The sequence below is a fragment of the Vulpes lagopus genome, chromosome 3, assembly GCF_018345385.1.
Source record: "Vulpes lagopus strain Blue_001 chromosome 3, ASM1834538v1, whole genome shotgun sequence".
NCBI classification, from domain to species: Eukaryota; Metazoa; Chordata; class Mammalia; order Carnivora; family Canidae; genus Vulpes; species Vulpes lagopus.
This window is the reverse complement of record NC_054826.1, coordinates 18,976,885-18,997,599: the sequence shown is the minus strand read 5'-3', so window position 1 is coordinate 18,997,599 and position 20,715 is coordinate 18,976,885. Positions and strand designations below refer to the sequence as shown.

Sequence of the window (20,715 nt, the reverse complement as noted above, 5' to 3'; positions counted from 1 at the left end):
GTTATAGTTGGATAACATGGTTAAATCTCAGATTACACTGTTAACACATTTTGTGGCTGAATAAAGAATTTAACATCACAAAATGTTAATTTCATAATATAACAATAATAGACCTATAAATTGAGGACTATAATGAATCTCAACTGAGATCACACAATGGAAAGTTCTAAGTAAACCATAAAATACTATAATTATACTCTAATCACCACCTATACAGATTGCCTATATTATTAAAATCCTGTAAAGATTAGTTGGAGTTTTATCCCAAGCATAAGTCAAAAAATAAGTGAAAATGACAATTTCTACTATAGAAATATAGCTTTTGTGTAATAATACTTGATCCTTGAAAGATTATGTTAATGTGTTACTCTTTATTTCAATGATAAGAAGATAATATCCAACATTGGTTGTCATACAATTTATTGTAATCAAGGGGAAAACATCCATAGAGAATTTTGTTCAACACTTTAAATTAAATTTTAATATCTCAGGCATGATACTTACAAAAAATCTACCAGTATGCCTTACCAACCACCATGGACCTTCCTGATTCTATCATTTTGCCATCTGCTTGAACAAAACACCTCGTGTTCAGTGATGGGGAAACCCTTGAGTCAAAAAAGGAAATAAAGGCTACACTTCAGTGAAATTGCAAATGTTAAATATAAATTGCAACTCCATCACACTACTAATAAGAGATAAAAGTGACTAACAATTAACCAATTAAAATGACAACTATGTGAATCTGAAAATACACAGATTAAACTTTGACCAGAGTCAAAGATTTACTGGAAAGATCTACTGGAAAATTAGACCAGAATTATTCTGTTGAGTTGAAAATAGAGCAGTGATCTCAAAACAAAAAGTGAAAATTCTATTCCTGGATTAAGAATTTATTAACTCTGATGGAATCTTCCACTTCTCTGGGGATCAATTTCTTTTTCTGTAAAAAAAAAAAAAAAAAAAAATGAAAGGTGTAGGACATGACCTAGAATATCCCAAGTTCTTTTACCTGCAAAAGGAATTCCATGAACATCTTCTGAGAGACAAGCTCCAGGATGGGAGAAGCTACAGAAGAAAAAGAGGCAGTGACACAAAGCTGGAAGGAACTACCAAGGCCCAGACATGCACAGCATTTAGGTAAAAGGAAATCCAGGTGGGCCCAGATTCAATTGCTAGCTTTACTATAAACTCTCTGAATGACCGCTGGGAATTTTTGCTTTATTTTCGTCCCTGAACTCCAGAGTGTTTTGAAAATTATATGAGATAAGGGTGGGAAAGCACCTTTCTCTCTTGGAAAATTCCAAAGAATAATTATAAAAACCTTCTATAGCTCATAATCTCAGTGTTGCTCATGGGTATTTATTTAAATATTTGCCCAGACTCCTGCTATTATAGATGATATCAGAGATGACAGATTGCTTCTCTATTTATCAGGCTCTAAAAGGAATGTACACACTTTGACACAGCATGTTGGGAAAATCAGAACTCCCTAACTGAAAAGAAAACAACTCTGAACTTTGTGTTATTAAAGATATCTCTAACAAGACATGGATTTAAAGACATTTGTATTCAGTAGATGTAGATTTTGCCAGGTTAGGTGAATTAAAATTGTATTGGAAAATTTCTCTGGAGATTTCGAACTTTTTTATTTTCCCACAAATTCACTTGAGTAACTTTGAGTAATTATGGCTTTTTTTTTTTTTTACACTTTGTTTTTCCACAAATTCTCCTATTCCAAACTAAGCAATTTAATTAATTACATTTTTAGGTTCATTGGTAAACATAGGCAATCCAAAGTAAGTATAATTGTCAGTGAGAAAAATGTTTGAGTTCCAGGTTTAGTCTAGCCTTGCCACGTGGTATTGGCTAGAAAGTCCAATTAATCAAAAGGTTATGCTCTGAATCTGGAAGTTTGGTGGTCAGAATGTTCTAACCAAGAAAAAGGTCATATTCTATTTAAAAAGCATTAAAAGATTCAACCAAGGTTTTTTATTTAATTGTATTTTTTCTCTACATATATATACATATATGTACACAATTATTTTAATATGAACATATAATTTTGAATTATCATTTTCCTACTGATATGGAATGCATGTATTTTTCATAGGATGTAGATAATGATCAGGTTTCTAATTTATCTCATACTCATATTTTTAGTCAAACTCAAAATAGCTGAGATAAAAACTAACCTAAATATGAGACATCATGTGCAAAACAGAGGTAAAAAGTATAGTGCAGATTAAAGTGGACTACCTGGCCACCATGGATTCGAATTCACTTAAAAATATCATTAATTAAAAATAATGTAAAAATCCTCCAAAATGAGTGTTATGAACACAGGTACCCATGGTGCCGAAAGCTTGCTTCTGTCTTCAACTTCCTGGAAACATAAGAGGGAAATGGGAGACACAGGCAAAAAGAAAAGATGGCAGAACGAATAAAATGAAGGGAGGAGGTTTGGGAAAATCAGGAGGAGAAAAACGTGGAATAACTAAGAGAAGAAAAATGAGGCAGTAGGATGAGTGGCAATTAAGTGTCCTGCTGATTTTTCTTTCCATGCCTTCCTGCTTGATACCTTGTGTCTGGTTAAAAAAAAAAGTTAGTGCTTTTGGATGATCCTGCCTCATAGGAACAGGGTTTCTTCTTCTACTCAATTCACAGTCAAGCAAGTGGTGGTGGAGATGAATTTTCATACTGTTGCCTCTTCCCCAAATCTGGTAGATCTTTACAGAGAAGCATCGTGCCTCAACTACACACTCATGATCTTTTCTATAGGTTCTGAGACTTTGATATTACTCAGACTCATATGTCCAATGGTGAAATGAGCTTGGTAATCTTCGTATTAGCAAACACTATATATGACATATGCACTCTTCACATATTCTTGATGAAAACATACAGAGGAATGAACAGTGTAGGCATAACTAAATGATGAGACTATTTCATTTTTATTGTTAATATTTTAGTTTATTTGGCTTGATTTTTATTTTAAGGGCTGGGATTGGCTTGTGGAAAGCATGGTGGGATATGCACATATATATTTCATATATATATATATATATAAACAAACTTGGGTACCAGGGTCGACTCAGCCCTTAACTAGCTTTCAGAATCTAGATATTCCTCAATGAACAGTTTGTTTGCAATAGATAAATTCAAAATGTAGTATTTCCATACTGGTTCTTTGGTTATATATATATATATATATATATATATATATATATACCATAAAATGATTACAAAAATGTTAGTTATTATTACTACTTTTTGTAGTAATGTTACCAAACCACATTGTGCTATAATAATCTATTTCCAATTAAACCTGTTTCTTCTGTACTGATTTGTCACATTTATGGCAGTGTTTTGGAATAATTGACTCCCTTAGGACTCATACTTCCTCATTTGTAATTTTTTTCTCTCATTGGCAATTGATCCTCAATTCCCTTTGTTATAATGCATTTAGCTTTTGGAATCTTTATCCAAACATGTAGCTCTGCCTGCACAGGCCATGAACTGTTCTTCACATTTGGGGAAACAAGAGAGTTAAACTAATCTATTTATAATAACCTTGTGTTGCTATGAGATGTGCCACAGCAAAACTGAAAATCATTATCTTTGTCCTGTGAGCAGAAAGTATAAATAAGGTGACCAGAGGAGTTTTATTGCTCTTAGCAACAGATCCAGAAGAGCAAAACAGCTATTCCAATAATATTGCCCATATGCTGGTGTGAACAAAAGAAAGATCTAGTAGTCCCAGGCTAAGTGAATTAGTGCTCCTCAGTGATGCCATTGCCCAGGGCTGGGTTTTGTTCTTTTTCTATGATGTCTTTTCAGTGCCAAATATCTTGTCAGTTCCCATCAACAGAGTTAGGCTGCCTAGAGTCTGGTTAGACATATTCCAAGGATGGCAATTGCCTTATTCACAGGTTGTTAATGTGATATATCCTTAGGCCTTGGATGCCCTTTGGGGTTCAAACAGTGCAAATAGGTTTTGTTTTGCTTTCCACTTTAGTTTTCAAAGCCACCACGTTTGTTCCTGCCACCATTTCTAGCTAGAATTTTGTCGCTTTCTCTTTATCATTTCTTCTTCTTCCCCAAAATATGAAATGTAAAAGACTGACCCTGTCCATGAGTGAACATTTAGCTGAAATCTGAGGGAAGAAGTTGGATTTTAACTCACAAGCCTGTGATTGTAGGATTTGTACTTTTTTTCTAGCACAGCTGATGTGGTTGAGGAACAAATCTCCTTTTCAAACACCTCACCCCGTCCCCCAGCCCCGTCCTGGGGTTTCCTGATTATTATTCATTTAAGTATTAAGAATAGTCTTTAAACAAAATAGAAACCCTGGTCTGGTCAATGTGGAGTCACAAAGGAGGAGAAATATTTGCTCACTTTTGCCTTTGTATTAGTGATACAATATGGCTTGCCTACTGTTAGAATTTTTTTAAAAACAGCTTTTTTTTACTCTGACTGGTTTCTCCAATAACCTCGGCCTATTTTGTGGTGCTGTAGATAAGATTTTGATAGCCCACATTTACCCACTCATAAATCAAATACTAATTTGAGACTAACAGTATATGCAATATATTATAGTAAATACTGTGGGGAGTTAAAGATGAATTAATATAGTTATCAAATGGATCAGAGTCTGATAGAAGAGAGTTACACTTACACATAAACAACTTTTATACACACTTTATTCTCTTCCACGGAGAATGCAGTTACCATTGATTTAGGTCAAGTCAGAAATCTTTACATCATCCTTAACCTTCTCTTTTCCTTCATATCATACAACATTGGTTATAAGGTATGCATAATTTATTTTTTAAATGTTTTTGAATGTTTCACTTCTTTTCACTACCAGCATATTAATTCGTTAGCTTTTTCATTTGATTAGGTTAGTGAATTGTTTGATTTTTCTGGAGGCTGTACAGAGCTATTGGAAGATTCAGAACAAAGGAACTATGTAATTATGCCTACTTATTAAAAATATAGCATTGTTGATCATAAATAGTTTTACTAAGAGTGACAAAGACCACTTCAATCCCATTAACGAAGAAAAGGAAGAAAGAAGTTAAATCAGAAATCAATAGTTCATGGATTACTAGAAACTTAGTTCATCCTCTTTATTAGGGCCATAGTGTGTGATAAAATATAATTCCTTAACAAATTAAAATATAGTTATAATTACAAATTAAAATATAATTCCTCAACACAATATCCATTAAATCCAGAACATTACACTACTTACGTGTGATGGACATAGAAATGTGCCATGTGGATTCCCTTTTAAGTACTGGGTGGTAATTGCCACAGACATACTTGAGAGTTGAAAGAACTCCCACTTTCTGGCCTAGTTCTGTGAGGCAAGATGTAACATGGCAGGAAAAGCCAAGAGAAAGCCTAGAAAACTATCTCACCTACTCCTGACCGAGGTACCAAATTAAAAATTATCATTTCCAAGAAAAGGACTGATGGGCATTATCAAGTGATTTAGTTAGCTAGTCAAAGTCTTGGAAGATTGGAAGATCCAGGAAAAAGATAACTAGGATTGAGGTATGTGGCTAGACCTATCAGAGGAGGCTAAATATGAATATGTTTGTGTCATATGTTAACATGCACAAGAAATCAACTATTACTATAAAGATCCCAAACCACCAAGTACAGAAGATGATTTGGCACGCTAATGTTAGTCATTGTCTGTCATTGGCCACCGCCATACTGGTATAATAGACACATGAAGAAAGTGGCCATAGTGGCAGAAATGGACCAAAGCTGATATAACTACTGCCCCCACTGAATGTTCAAACTGCCAAAACAATAGAGAACCAATAGTGTTCTCAATAGAGAATAACACTGAACCCCAATATGTAGCCACTGTGGAAAACAGTATGGTGGTGGTGTTTTTTTTTTTAAAGATTTTATTTATTTATTCATAGACACACAGAGAGAAAGAGAGACAGAGAGAGACAGAGACACAGGCAGAGGGAGAAACAGACTCCATGCAGGGAGCCCAATGTGGGACTCCATGATCCCAGGTCTCCAGGATCAGGCCCTGGGCTGAAGGTGGCGCTAAACCGCTGAGCCACCCGGGCTGCCCAGTATGGTGGTTTTAAAGATAGAACTACCATATGATCCAGTAATCTCACTATCCACTTTGGATATATATCCAAAAGAATTGAGATCAGGATCTCAAAGAGATATTATCACTCCCATATCACAATAGCCAAGATGTGGAAACAACCTAAATGTTCATCAACAGATGAATGGATAAAGAAAATATGACACACAGACATACACACAGCACCCAATAGAATATTCTTCAGCCTTAAAGAAGGAAAGTCTGCAGTATGGGACAACAGGGTTGAAGCCTGAAGACATTATACTAAGTGAAATAAGCCAGACACAGAAAGACAAGTATTGCATTATTCAAAATATAGGAGATATCTAAAGTAGTCAAAGTCATTAAACCAAAGACTGGTATGATGGTTACCAGGTGTTGGGGGTGAGGGAAATGGGGAATTGTTTATCAATAGGCATAAAGTTTCAGTTAAGTAAGCTGCGTAAGTTCGAGAAATTTGCTATACAACATTCTACCTATAGTCAACAATAAGGTACTGTACACTTAACATTTGTTAAGAGGATATATTGTAAGTTTCTTATCACAATAAAATAAATTGGAAGGAAAACACACACACAATATGGCATCATTTCTTAAAGAGACCAACTGGCCACATGATGCACCATTAATCACTAGTGCACAGGCTAGCTATCTGCTTTGATGGAAATAGATCCACATTTCTTTCCTGCCTACAGAGTTGCAAACAGCATCACTATCCAAGGGCTTAAAATTTTTTATCTATTGATATAGAAACTCATGTACCAGGATGCCTGGGTGGCTCAGCAGTTGGGTCTGGGATTAAGTCCCACATTAGGCTCCTTGCAGGGAGCCCGCTTCTCCCTCTGTCTATGTCTCTGCCTCTCTTTCTCTCCCTCTCTCTGTTTCTCATGAATAAATAAATAAATAAAATCTTTCAAAATAGAAAAGAAAGAAAGGAACTCATGTACCATCATAGCAGACCAGGTAGCCCACCTTACCATGAAAAATCTGGGAGTGGGAGCGGGCCTACACCATGGAATCCACTAATCATGTCACATAGCAACCACTCAGAAGCTTTTGGCTTCATGGATGCCGGAACAGCCTTCTGAAGGTATAGCTGAAGCATCAGCTCTGATATTCTTTCTGAGAATGGTGTCTACATACTCTAAGGTATAGTATGTACTTTGAATCAAATAACTTTATATAGTTCTGTGACCCCAAGAGGAAGAATATGAGTCCAAGAACCAAATGGTACAAGCAGGACCAGGGCTACCTATCCTCATTTCCAATAATCCACTTGGAGAATTTGTTTTTCTCATACCCACAGCCCTAGGTTCAACAGCATTAAGAATTCATGGTCTCTAAAGAGAGGATACTTCTTACAGAGAATTAAGAAAGAGCCCCGTTCATTTATAAATTATGGCTGCTCTCTGAGCACTTGGACAGGAACCAGCAATAAGAAGAGTCAGCCTAGCACTGATCAGCACTGAACCCTGACTCCTGGGAGAAAGTAGGGCTACTATGACACAATGGAGGCAGAGAGGAATATATTTGATCTCAGACTAAGGGACACCTTGCTATTCCCCTGCCCTATTGTGATGTTAAATGGACAAGTGCAGATGATCACAGTCTCAGACCCCTCAGGGATGTGATCTTGGTACAGACACCTGAGAAGCCAGTAAGGCCAGTAAAGGTATTGACTAAAGTGAGGAGAAATCTAGGAAGGATGGTGGAGGAGGTAGACTATGGCAATTTGTGACGCCCAAGTTAGCTACAATGGAACTATAGTTTGGCCAGTCATCTTCTCTTACATTTGACTCAGGAAGAGAGATCCAACCAAATGAATCCAGGCAGTGCTGACATGGATATAAAACATTGGGATGGACATGGATATATAACATTCACATGGCCTTCAAGAAAGGATGTGCTGCTCAGTTTCAAGAAGGTTGTCAGCAGACAGTCTTCGGGTATCAGCTACTTCAGGCACTGCCTCATCTGAAGAGAGTCAGCTTACTTATGGACATGTCCTTTCCGAGGGGGTCCATGTCCAATGACTGACAAAGGTGAGGGTGATCCATTCCTGTCAAGCACACCATGGGCCACTTTGACTTCAGAAAACCCTGGAGGATGCAGTTAGGCTGTTAGTTACTCCAACTTGACTTTTCTTTGTGCCTTCTATACTCTGCTTCAGGGTAGGATCCCCAGGAAACCCAAAATTTAGGAATAGCTATACCGTGATAGGGTTTGTTAAAAGTTCATGTAACAATACTAAGAAAAGGAAAACAAGTTACAAAGTCCTTCAGGGTGGGAGCATGTTTTACTCATCTGTATATTTTTATACCTGGTATGATAGCACATTAAACTGTACTTGGAAAATTATTTAAGGACTTATCTGTGAAGTCCTGGATGCTTGCAAATGAAGTCTGCCTCCAAATAAAATTGAAATAAAAATAAATAAAATAAAATAAACTGAACTGGGATGCTGGAATAATATATAATATTCAGTAAAGTCATCAATAATTTTCCCTTTTATAATTAGTCATCCTTACTTGTTTCTACTTACTAATTTGCTTTCAGAGAGCAAAGTATGAGATAATTATCCATCATGTCAACTGAGCTACATCACTCCTCCTATTGAAGGAATTCTGTCCCCAATCCTCATATTTTCTTGTGGAAATATCCATTAAATCTACACTTACTGCCACTCTTTTCACCTCCTTCTTTGACTTATGAGGTTGGGAGAAGTTGCTTGTGTAGTGTAACCCCTTTTCTATTTTGGAACAATTGGCCAACAGCAAGCACACTTCTTTCAGCCTATTTTATAAGTGATCTGCCCCTGTTGTAAGGGCTGTGAGATATAGGTCTTTTTGGGCAATTATTCCAATTTGAGGGAATATGAAAAAAATTTTGGAAGTCTATCTGGCTCTTAATTCAAGTCATATTCTCTAAAACCACTCTACCAATCATAGCAGTGATATTTTAATGTCCATCAGTTGAAATTTTATGGGCAAATATCTCATATGGGGAGAGGAGTGTGATTAAATCCCAAACTTGAGCTGATTCCCCAACTGGTGATGACTTCTTTTCCTGTTTATGAGAGCCCACTCTCCCTTTCCACTCAATTCATCCCCTGACCCCCTTCCTCAACTCATCCTCATAGCCCATAAGGCAGAGTCTGCTTGAGTGTTTGTCACCGGTGTATAGAAATTTAGGCCTGAGGTATATAGACAGATTCAGGAAGCCCTATCCTCCGTAATTCACTGTTCTTCCTTCTACCCATAAACTGGAGGGCAGGCAGCCAACCCTGCAGGCAACTCTTCCTCATTAAGGTGAAGAAAGCCTCTGAGGACAATCAGTCATTACCACCCACTTAACTGTCATTTTAAGATTTACATTGAGAATTGTTTGTTCAGCATAAACAAGATTGTTAGCCTATTTGAAAAGCCTATAATGAAAATATAATGAAAAGCCTATAATGAAAATTATAATGAAAAGCCTATTTTCTTACAATTTTATTCTTTTATTGGGGAGTGCAAAACTTGGCTTCATAATGATTTGTCTTGTACAACAAAAATAATCTCTTTGAAAAATATTAAACAGGTATATTGAATTAATTCTCAGATCACAGTGTGCAGCTTCCCACAGACTGTGAATATCATGCAGAACGAAGAAGTAAATGGTAACTTCAAATTTAAAAACATATTTTTGAGTCTATAATGACAGTATGGTCCTGAAGTATTTTTTTTGAAATATAGAAGGATTTTTTTTCCATATTACAAAAGCTTTCCTTTACATTTTAAGAGTACGTCTTAGATGTCTGAACTTAGAGGTTTACCATAGTTATTTATAGAAGATGGTGAATATTTGCTTTCATATTTGTTGTATTTGTTTTTTTTTAATTTTTTTAATTTTTATTTATTTATGATAGTCACAGAGAGAGAGAGAGGCAGAGACACAGGCAGAGGGAGAAGCAGACTCCATGCACCGGGAGCCTGACATGGGATTCGATCCTGGGTCTCCAGGATCGCGCCCTGGGCCAAAGGCAGGCGCCAAACCACTGCGCCACCCAGGGATCCCTTTGTTATTTATTTTAATAAATAGGAAAAAATCTTTGCTTTTATTTGACATTATAGCACATGTATTTTTAATGCATCATTATTAAAGGACTACATGACATTATATTGTGTGGGTTTATCTCCATTCCTTAACTGATAAAGAATCTGCCAATTTACAACTTTTTACCACTATAACCAGTGCTGCAATAAACATCCTTTAACATTTAGCTTATGCATTAGGAACATTGTTTCTATGTATGTTTTTCATACAAAATTATCAGATGAAAGTGTATGCATATTTTACCATTTACTGCCAGTCATGCCATCATCCCCCTTTTGCTTCAGGTTTTGCAAATGCGAATCACATCTTCTTTCAGCATGTAGGCACATAGCTAGTGAGACTTTTGAAACTCATTTAATATGCTTAGATTTTCATGGACATTTAGATGACAGGTTTGGCTGATATTACTGCAAGTACTGCTATAAGTACTGTGGTCTCAAGGGATGAAAATGATTAACAGACTAATATATAAAAAACTGTACCCATGTACTCTTATTTTAATATTGCAACTTTTTTTCAAAAGTGTTTTCTAAAAGTTTCTTTGGGTTGCTTATTCCTTGCAGGATTATTCCATATGTTTCCTACTAAATCATCTAGACAGCTAGCCCAATCCAACATTCAAGCTCAGTAGAACTGATCTAATCCCTCAGTTTATATTGTGTACCCCATTATACTCATACCACTTCTCATGTATCTGGGACTATTATATAAGGAAATACTGTAAAGTCATCTAGTCTATATGAAATAAACTCCCAAGGCACCTGGGTGGCTCAGTCAGTTGAGCATCTGCCTTTGGCTCAGGTCATGATCCCAGAGTCCTGGGATTGAGGTCCACATCGGGCTCCCTGCTCAGCAGGGGGGTCTGCTTCTCCCTCTCTCTCTGCTTTCTCCCTTCTGCTCATGCTCTGTCTCTGTCTCTCTCTCTCTCAAATAAATAAACAAAATCTTAAAATAAATAGATAGATAGATAGATAGATAGATAGATAAATAAATAAATAAATAAATAAATAAATAAAATTCCATGTACCTAGGATGCACATAGTCAACAGTATGCCCATAGCAGTAGTAATTTGCTGGCTTCTTGACTATATATTTGTTGACAAAGAACACATGTATGTGTGGAATGGTGACGCAATGGAGTTAAATCACAGTTTCTGAGTGTGTATATTTGTGGGCAAGGAAATCTAGATATGAGCCATTTTAACAACCAAATTTTATTTTATTTTTTAAAGATTTTATTTATTTGTTCACGAGAGACACAGAGAGAGAGAGAGAGAGTCAGAGACACAGGCAGAGGAAGAAGCAGGATCCCCACAAGGAGCTCGATATGGGACTTGATCTGGAACCTCGGGATCACACCCTGAGCTTCGGCAGACACTCAACCACTGAGCCACCAAGGCATCCCAACAACAAAATTTTAGATGAAAGAAACTCAGTTTCAGAGAGGCAAAGGGGAGTGCTTCAGATCACCCAGTCAATTACTGATAGTATCAAGACTAAATGTCTTCTTAAATGGCAGCTCCAGCCTTTTTTCACTATGTCATACTTCATCCATCTGGTATTTAGAATTGACTCTGTGTGAATTCAGCTATCCCACCTCCTTCCCCAGTTGATTCACTTGGAAAAATAACAAGAACTTCTGCCTTTCTTCAACCTTGCTTTATTAATTATTTAAAAGAATATTTCATTCAAATTATAATAGCTAAATTTTGTAACACCATGAGCCTGATGTTATGGTTGTGATTTTTTTAAATTTTATTTTATGTTTTATAATTTTTAAAGTGATAATGGTTCTTAAAAATTTTTAATTACATGAAATTTACAACCTATACCATATATTTAAAAGATTTATTTATTTTAGAGAGAGAGGGAGATAGGAGGGGAAGAGGCAGAGGGAGAAAGAAACCCAAGCAGACTGTGCTCAGCATGGAGCTCGAGGTGGGGGCTCGATCTTATAACCCTGAGATCACAACCTGAGCTGAAACCAAGTCTGATGCTCAACCGACTGTGCCACCCAGGCACCCCCAATCTGTTAGGTTTATAGTTCAGTAGTGTTAAATACATTTACATGTGGTGCAACCGATCTCCAGAGCATTTTTTATTTTGAAAAATTAAAATTTCATATCCACTAAATAACTCCTCATTCCTCACACCTTGTCAGCTCCTGGCAACTACCAGTCTACTTCTGTCTCTGTGATTTTGATTACTCTAGGTATCTAGAGTATTATAATACTTATAATTATTATATTATATTATATTATATAAGTATTATAAGTATATAAGTATTATAAGTATTATAAGGAGAATTACTGTATTTATCTTTTTGTGGCAAGATTATTTCACTTATCATAATGTCCTCAAAGTTAATCAATATTGTAATATGTGCCAGAATTTTCTTTCTTTTTTTAGGCTCAGTGATATTCCTTTATAAATATATATACCGCATTTTGTTTGTCCATTCATCCACCAATGGGTATTTTGGCTACTTACGCTTTTTAGCTATTACAAATAATGCTTCTGTGAATATAGGTATATAAGTATCTCTTCTAGATCTTGACTTCAATTCTTTTGGGTATACACCCAGAAGTGAAATTGTTGGATCATAAGGCAATTTTATTTTCAATTTTTGAGGAACCACTAAAGGCTAAAATGTGAGCATTTTAATCTCTCTCTCTTTCTGTCTGACCTCAGTAGACATGAATAATTGTAGTAATAAATCTTTGGGCAAAAATCTCAAGAAAATATTTATATAAGCAGGGAGTTTATAAATAGAAAACTGATAGCAACAAAAATTTTGTGAAAGACTGTATATCAACTGTTTTGTCCCTTGGAGACTTTGTTACCAATAAAATCACTTGCTGAATAGATTGAGTGGGAGCCCCTGCTGCAAATGTAATCTTCTTAGGAAACAATGGGCAGATTAACAACTCTTTACCATGAAGACACCAGTGTTGATAAATTTAATTTCAAAACATCTAGCTTTCCTATCTGTTATCTAAATAATTCAGGGAAACAAGACTTGTATATTGTTTCCTTTTGAGCATCTATATTGTGAAAACCTGAACAGAAATGATAAAATTTTAAGTTTTCTGGGGAGATATTCCCTGAAGTTAAGTCCCACCAGTTTTCAAGGGGCAAGTCTGTAGCCAGTAAGAACAGAAAGGGAATGGCTATGGCGGGTGAGGACAAGGCCAGTATATATATATATATGTTTGTCTTCTTGTCTGTTCAGTACCAACAGTCTTAAGTGGACCACTGTCTAAGGCTGCAATGAATAATGTGGGAGCCGGGGAAATCTGGTTCTGGCTGGATCCCTTAGTCCCATTTTTCTCACAAAGCTGTATTTAGTAATCTGGGGCCTTTGTGCTTGGACAGAACTCTGTAAGTGGTTCTAATGCTTATTATCTGGATAACTTTGGGAAAATTAACTTCTTTCTGCCTCAGTTTCCTTTCCGAAAAATAAAGATAACCATACTGCAAATCTGATGATGGTTTTGTAAAGATTTTATTTATTTTTTTTTTAATTTTTTATTTATTCATGATAGTCACAGAGAGAGACAGAGAGAGAAGCAGGCTCCATGCACCGGGAGCCCGACGTGGGATTCGATCCCTGGTCTCCAGGATCGCGCCCTGGGCCAAAGGCAGGCACCAAACCACTGCGCCACCCAGGGATCCCAGTTTTGTAAAGATTTTAAAAGGTAATACATGTAAAGGCACATACATGGAACTCAGTAGATGTTTACCTATTGTAAGAAGTAGTAGTAGTAGTATATAGCTCATAGATTCTTCTGGAAAAAGAGAATCTAGACTTTTTAAACATTTGAACTTTGGCCAATAGCTAACCACTGTTAATGACATTATGACTTCCTATTTCTACTCTCAAGTCCCCAAACTGTCACCAGAAAAAACTGATAATCAAATAGGCTTGAGTAGGGATCCCTGGGTGGCGCAGCGGTTTGGCGCCTGCCTTTAGCCCAGGGCGCGATCCTGGAGACCCAGGATCGAATCCCACATCGGGCTCCCGGTGCATGGAGCCTGCTTCTCCCTCTGCCTGTGTCTCTGCCTCTCTCTCTCTCTCTCTGTGACTATCATAAATAAATAAAAATTAAAAAAAAAAAATTAAAAACAAATAGGCTTGAGGTAATCAGACTCAATTACAGATATAACAACCAGAGAAAATAATAACTGGATAGAGTCTGAACTGTGTCTTAGAATGGAAAAGTTTAAGGGAGAATATTTATAGGGTTTGAAGATTTGGGCTCTAGTGATATAAGGCAGATCTTTTAAGGTGAGGAATAAATTGGGATTTAGTAAATTTGTGGCTAAAAATCTCATGCTGAAAAATTAGCTAAAGATTTTGGATTATGTTAGTCCTTTCTCTTGTATATGTTCCATAATTGCCATGATATTTGAATAATAATAACAAGCACATAATGATGAAAATTTAAAAATGTTTTCCTGTTCATTACCTGAGTAAGTCAGGGTAACAAAACTTGCCTGTTGTTTCCCCTTGAGTATCTATTTAGTGAAAACTTGGACAGAAATAATAAAATTTTAAGTGTTTTCCACTTTGAATTAATAGAAGATACTATGAAACAGGAGATACTGAGGAAATAAGTAGTGGGGCCAAATGAGAATAAAGATTCCTAAGCTCATTGTTCTATTGCAACGTGCAATATAGGGAATTTTTTTTTTTGTTGTGGACCAGGTGATAGATTCCATAATAAGGGAATAAGAATTAAATGTGATTTTGGTAGTGACCCTTGCTTGGCTCCATTGTGAAGAAAAAGGGAATACATTGTTAAAATTCTCCAATGAAATGTGTTTTTTTATTACAAAGATATTTTCATGTATAGTATAAATATACAAGAAGGGGCACCTGGGTGGCTCAGTCAGTTAAGCTTCTGACATTGGCTCAAGTCATGATCCTGGGGTCCTGGGATCTAGCCCTGGGCTCACGCTTTTGCTCAGCGGGGAGTCCACTTCTCTGTCTCTCTCTGCCCCTCTCCTCCTGCTGCGCTCTCTATCAAATAAATATGTAAAATCTTTAAAAAATACAAAAAATTTATAATATATAAGAAATACAACAGTGAATTAAGAACAGAAAGCCTTAATCTTTTAAGAGTGTCTGTACAGAACACAGAAGTTTACACTTCCAACAGGAAATGCAGAAGATTAGATTGCGAAGCTATTTCTACTAATTTATTTTATCAGGCTTTATTTCACTATACAATAGTATATAAATTAAATGTCCCTTAATTTTTTAGTAGTTACGTTCTTCTTGAGATATATTGTGACCTTTCTTGGATTGCCTTGTTCTCATTCCATTCCACAGACTTGCACATTAGTCCTTGTTGAGAATATGTGTGCTTCTCTGATACCTGGATTATCTTCTTGGAACTAATTATAATTCAAATATCATTAGAATTAATTTCTACAGCTGATCCTGTCATTGCTATTCACATAGTATGTCATTGCTCAATATTTCAATGTTTGTTATTGAAGTTTGAGATAACTATTTGAAGTGAAAATGTTGATCTCTTTTATCAGAGTCCTTCCCACATATTTGATAATCATCGCTAAAAAGTCTGGTAACCAAAAGAATGTATAACTTGAAGCACACCAAAGACCTGACAGATGAAGATTCTTACCTTTAATTAGGGAAATGCTCAGTCAAGAAGGAAATGAAGGAGCTCTAAATTAAACCAGCGATAGCAAAGCATGGTCCATATAATTGCATTATAATAGCAAATATATACATATATTTGGACAATTGCAAACCAAAAAATGTGCCAGGTGCTTTCATAAATATTATCATTTTATCATTTTAAAATGCTAATAAATAGCCTTATGAAGGTGAAATAACTTGCCCAAGATTACACCATTATCATATGATACAGCAAGGCTTCAGTTATATTCTAATCCCTCAAAGCCATTTTGTTCCCTATTATGTCAACCCATTGTTTCAAAACCCTATTCTACGACTTCTAAAATATGCTCTAAGGGCAAAGGATGTATCCCATGATGCAGATATAAGCCGTTCAGGTAAGACAGCCAGCTCGAGCTGATTTCAAGTCTGCGCAAAAGGGCTTCCTGGAGGAATGGAATCTCGGTAGGAAACAAACACGTAAACAAAAAAACTAAAGATCCTACTAAATGCAGAGATGCAGTTGTTCCGGACAAGGATGGACCTACAAGTAACAGATTCCCAGTAATGAGACTGAAGGTTAATGGTCTTCAAAGAATTCATGGAAACTTTCCAAAAGATAAAATCAGTTTTAAACACCTACCAAATGCAGAGAACACCAGCGCTAGATACCTTACAAAATACAAATAAGATTTTCCCCCCTGTGGCAGACAGAATCATATCCCCTTTCCCCCAGAGATGTTCCTGTCCTGATCCCCCAAACCTGTGAAATGTTACCTTATGTGGCAAAAAGGATTTTGCTGATGGGATTACATTAAGGATCTTGACATAGAAAGATTATGCTAGATTATCCAAGTGGACCCAGTACAATCACAAGGGTCCTTATATGAGGGAGGCAAGAGACTCAAAGGCAGAAGGAGATGGGAACAAGGGAAGCAGAGGTTGGGATGCCACATTTTGAAGATGGAGGAGGAGCTGTGAGCCAGTGAATGGAGGTGACCACCGAAGCTGGAAATGACAAGGAAACACCTTCCCCTGAAGCCTCCAGAAGGAACAGAGCCCTGATGACACCTTGATTTTAGACTTCTGTCCTCTAGAACTTTAAGAAAACAACTGTGTGAAATACATGTTGTCTTAACCGACTTTGTAGTATTTTGTTACAGCAGCAGTAGGAAACCAGCATTACTTTCCCTGCCTTTCCTTCTTCAATTCTGAAGGGTCCAGTGGGGAAATTTAGAGGAGGAAGAGGAATGTAATTCTAGCTTGGAATAAAGGCAGAACAATAGAGATGAAGTAGTCTACAGCCCCTCTTCCAGCTGGGGTGTCCAACCCAAACAAGTGGTAGGCTCACCTGGATAGGTTAATTGCTGAACTGAGGACTGACTGATGAGATGATATTTGTCCCCCACTTCATCCAAGGGTCAGGGATAGGCAAGATTATATGAGAAGTGGAGAAAAGACTTTTCTAATTATATCCTATGAGTCCCACCTTTCCAAAATTATAGCACCACATAGGAACAAGACTGACTTTGAATTATGTGACTCTCTGTTGCCCTTTCATTCTGTGAGGTTCGACTTCCTCCAAACACTCTTGTTTCCCAGATTCCTGCTAAATGTCTTTGCCATTGTGTCCTTTCTCCATTACTCTGTTCTACTGAGGTTCTCAGTGCTGACATTCTCAGATTCCCCATATTCACATTCAGTCCTACCTACCTGATGTGTTATTAGCCTTTGGAAACTCCTCTTGTTCATAAAGATAATAATAGTCTTGTGGTGATAGTCGAAGCATAATTTTCAAAATCTTAAAAACATAACTGTCATACACATAGATAGTGAACATACACAAAAATTTTAACTCATTCATGAGGGAACCAGTAGAATGAAAAATAGAAATTTTATATGGGCAGCAAGGAATGGTGCTGAGATCAGGTCGCTGAATTCAATGCAGATTAGATTATGTTCTATTGAACAATAAAACAGTGACTGTGCAAATCATCAACTCTGACAGAAGAAAACCAAGTCCTTGTCCCTTATCAGTTTCCTACAACTTAAATTCTATATTTCAGAGCTATAAAATACCTGGGAACTAACCAATTTTGATAACTACAATGAAAGTTCCATTTTCCTAGGGAGTCAAGGTGCGTTGGATAATACTTTGGCATAATGTTAAAATGTTACACAGTCATCTTGCTTATTTATTTCCAAGTTGAGGAACAATTCTCCGTCACATCTTTAACAAATACTAAAGTATCTAAAAAGTTAAAATTCCTAAATAAATCTTGACCTGAAGGAGAACAAATTTTGCCACATAATGTGTCCTAGTTTAAAACAAAGTTTTTATTTATTTAATCCCTGTGCTGGATTGAGGTACATCTGCTTGGGTAAGACAGCGTTTATACTTTCCTGAATCTCCTTCCCTGTGTGGTTCTAGATGTGACTTGGAAGAGGAAAGCTAATTAGTGGCTGCGATTCATTGAAGGACGCTGGGGTAAGTATTGTGCTGTTTGAGCGCCCAGATGCCTGCCGGATCCCGGGTCGCCCCTCCTCCTCCCTGTTCTCTGAGCAGCTTGCCTTCCCAACCCAGGGCTGGGCTGCACACCACTGTTCCAGGCCCACAGACAGACACTTGGCAATGGCCACACAGAGGCTGAGTGCTTGTTGTAGACATCTCCGTGGCCTCCCCCTCTGCACCTATTGCATAGTCAGGGTATGCTTAGCTTCTATATTCACTCTCAAGCTCTGGCTTTTGCATTCTTGCCAGTGTTTTTGACAGATGACCTTAGCAACTCTGTGCCTGATTCTCACTCTCTGTTCCAGACCTTCACTTCGCCAGCTCCTCCCACATTTCTGTAAGATCTATGTCTATAATAAATCTCTTATTTCCCAAGTGCTCAGAGTGGCTCTGGTTTCCTGACTTAACCCTGACAGATTCATCTATTGTTTTAGAGCCTTGATCTCCGATTTCAACGCTCTCAGATGAGATGTTTCCAAGCACATTCTGACATAGAATCTCTCCACTAAATTTATGATGATGATAATAATAACAACAATAATAATGGTAACATCTAACATTAATACTTGCAAGGGACTAACGTTATTATCAATGATCTACTACTAAATGCTTCAATGTTTCTCATCCTCCTTAAGACTGCTTCCTGTGTCTTTGAAAAAATAGCCGTGTTTTAGAATGTGAAAAATATTCTTCCTATTGCTGAGGTCATATTGATATGAAGGGATCACAGGAAATCTAGGGGTGTAGTCAGAAGTATGGTGTGGGAAGCTAGGCTAGTCTGGAGCCTATTTTATTTATGTGGCAGAGAAGTTCTTAGTTAACTATCCTTACTGACTCGCTGAGATGTAAAGAGCCATTGTAAGAAGACCCCAAAATGCTGTATCTTGCAGTAACAAAACTTGTTGTGAATTTGTCAGATATCATATACTTTGCAAAGCTGTTTACATATATTATCTCGTACAATCCTGCCTATGACTCCAAAAGGTAGGAACTATCAACCTCTTTATATAACTGAGAAAACTGAGACTGGGAAAAGTAACTTGCCCAAGGTCACACATTAAATATGTAATTGAGACTTCCAATTGTCTTCCTATATCTATTCTCTCCTGCTACTAAACCCCAAGTTTTCGCTGAAGAGATACTCACAATGACTCCATTCCTATCCTCTCTTGCAACTAGGTACGTCCATTTGGCTACATTGTGACCACTGATGTAAAAGCAGAAGTGGTAGCAAGTTACCCTATAAGTAAAGTACAGTCTTTCTTGTCTTCTTTTCCAGGTGATGTAATGCAGGTGTAATGGTTGGATCTTCTGCTAAGACACACAGCTTGGCTCTCAAGGTGACATTGGGAATGGCAGCCAGACCCAATATGCCATAAGAATCTTGAGTCCTTGATACTGGAACACTTAGAACCTGCCTCTGAACTTTTACTTGAATGAAAAAATACATTTCCATTCTATTTAAGCTATTTGGGTTTTCTATAACTTGCAATTGAACTTAATCTCCATTAATGTAATAATATAAACTTTCTATGTACACACACAGAAATAAAACTGAGTAAGCCCACTACCAGTACCACTATTCATTCTTACAATTCTTCTTCCCTTGTGATAGATGGAAAATTAGAAATATTCCTCTCTCGTTATAGATTTCCAGCGAGTCTGAGAACTTACATTTATCAGGAGTCCCTGAAAATGCCAATTTTATATCAACATGACCTCTCATCAGAGTGCTAAGAATAGAGAGCTATTGCTAAACTGTAACTGTTTTTTTCTTTCCTGTAATAGCACATTGGTGGGAAAATGCATTACTCAGGATCATGAAAATTCAAATGACTTCAATCCTAAGTGACATTCAATTGTAAAATTGGACTGGATTGCTTGTTGCAAACTTTAAAAGCACAGCCCTGATTCACTTCAAATTATAACTGCCTGGGAGTTTTTTCTGTTCCTTTATACCTATGAGAGATCTGAACTGGCTTGCCTTTAGCTTGCTAACAGGAGTATATAGGTTATATCATAAGAGCATTTTTTCTTAGAGTAATGAAAACTAGACTTCAGTTGTAAGACAAGTACCAGGGATATAAAGTACAGCATGATGACTAGAGTTAATACTGCTGTAGGATACACAGGAAGGCTAAGAGAATAGACCCTATGAGTTCTCATCACAGAGAGAAAATTCTTATTTCTACATTTTTCTTTTCATTTTATCATAGCTGTATGAGCGGAGGGATGCTAGCTGAACCTATCGCGATAATCATTTCACAATTTATGTAAATTAAATCATCATGCCATTAGGTTTTAAACTTCTACAGTAATGCATGTTAATTATT

General features: G+C 36.8%; 1 long non-coding RNA gene across 1 annotated transcript; it reads left to right on the top strand.

Moving 5' to 3' along the window:
- The first annotated feature begins 1,061 nt into the window (after positions 1-1,061).
- On the top strand, positions 1,062-19,939 carry LOC121486694. Its single transcript, XR_005986706.1, has 3 exons — positions 1,062-1,156; positions 18,302-18,358; positions 19,662-19,939. It is a non-coding gene; the product is annotated as an uncharacterized LOC121486694 (long non-coding RNA).
- The last annotated feature ends 776 nt before the right edge of the window (positions 19,940-20,715 follow it).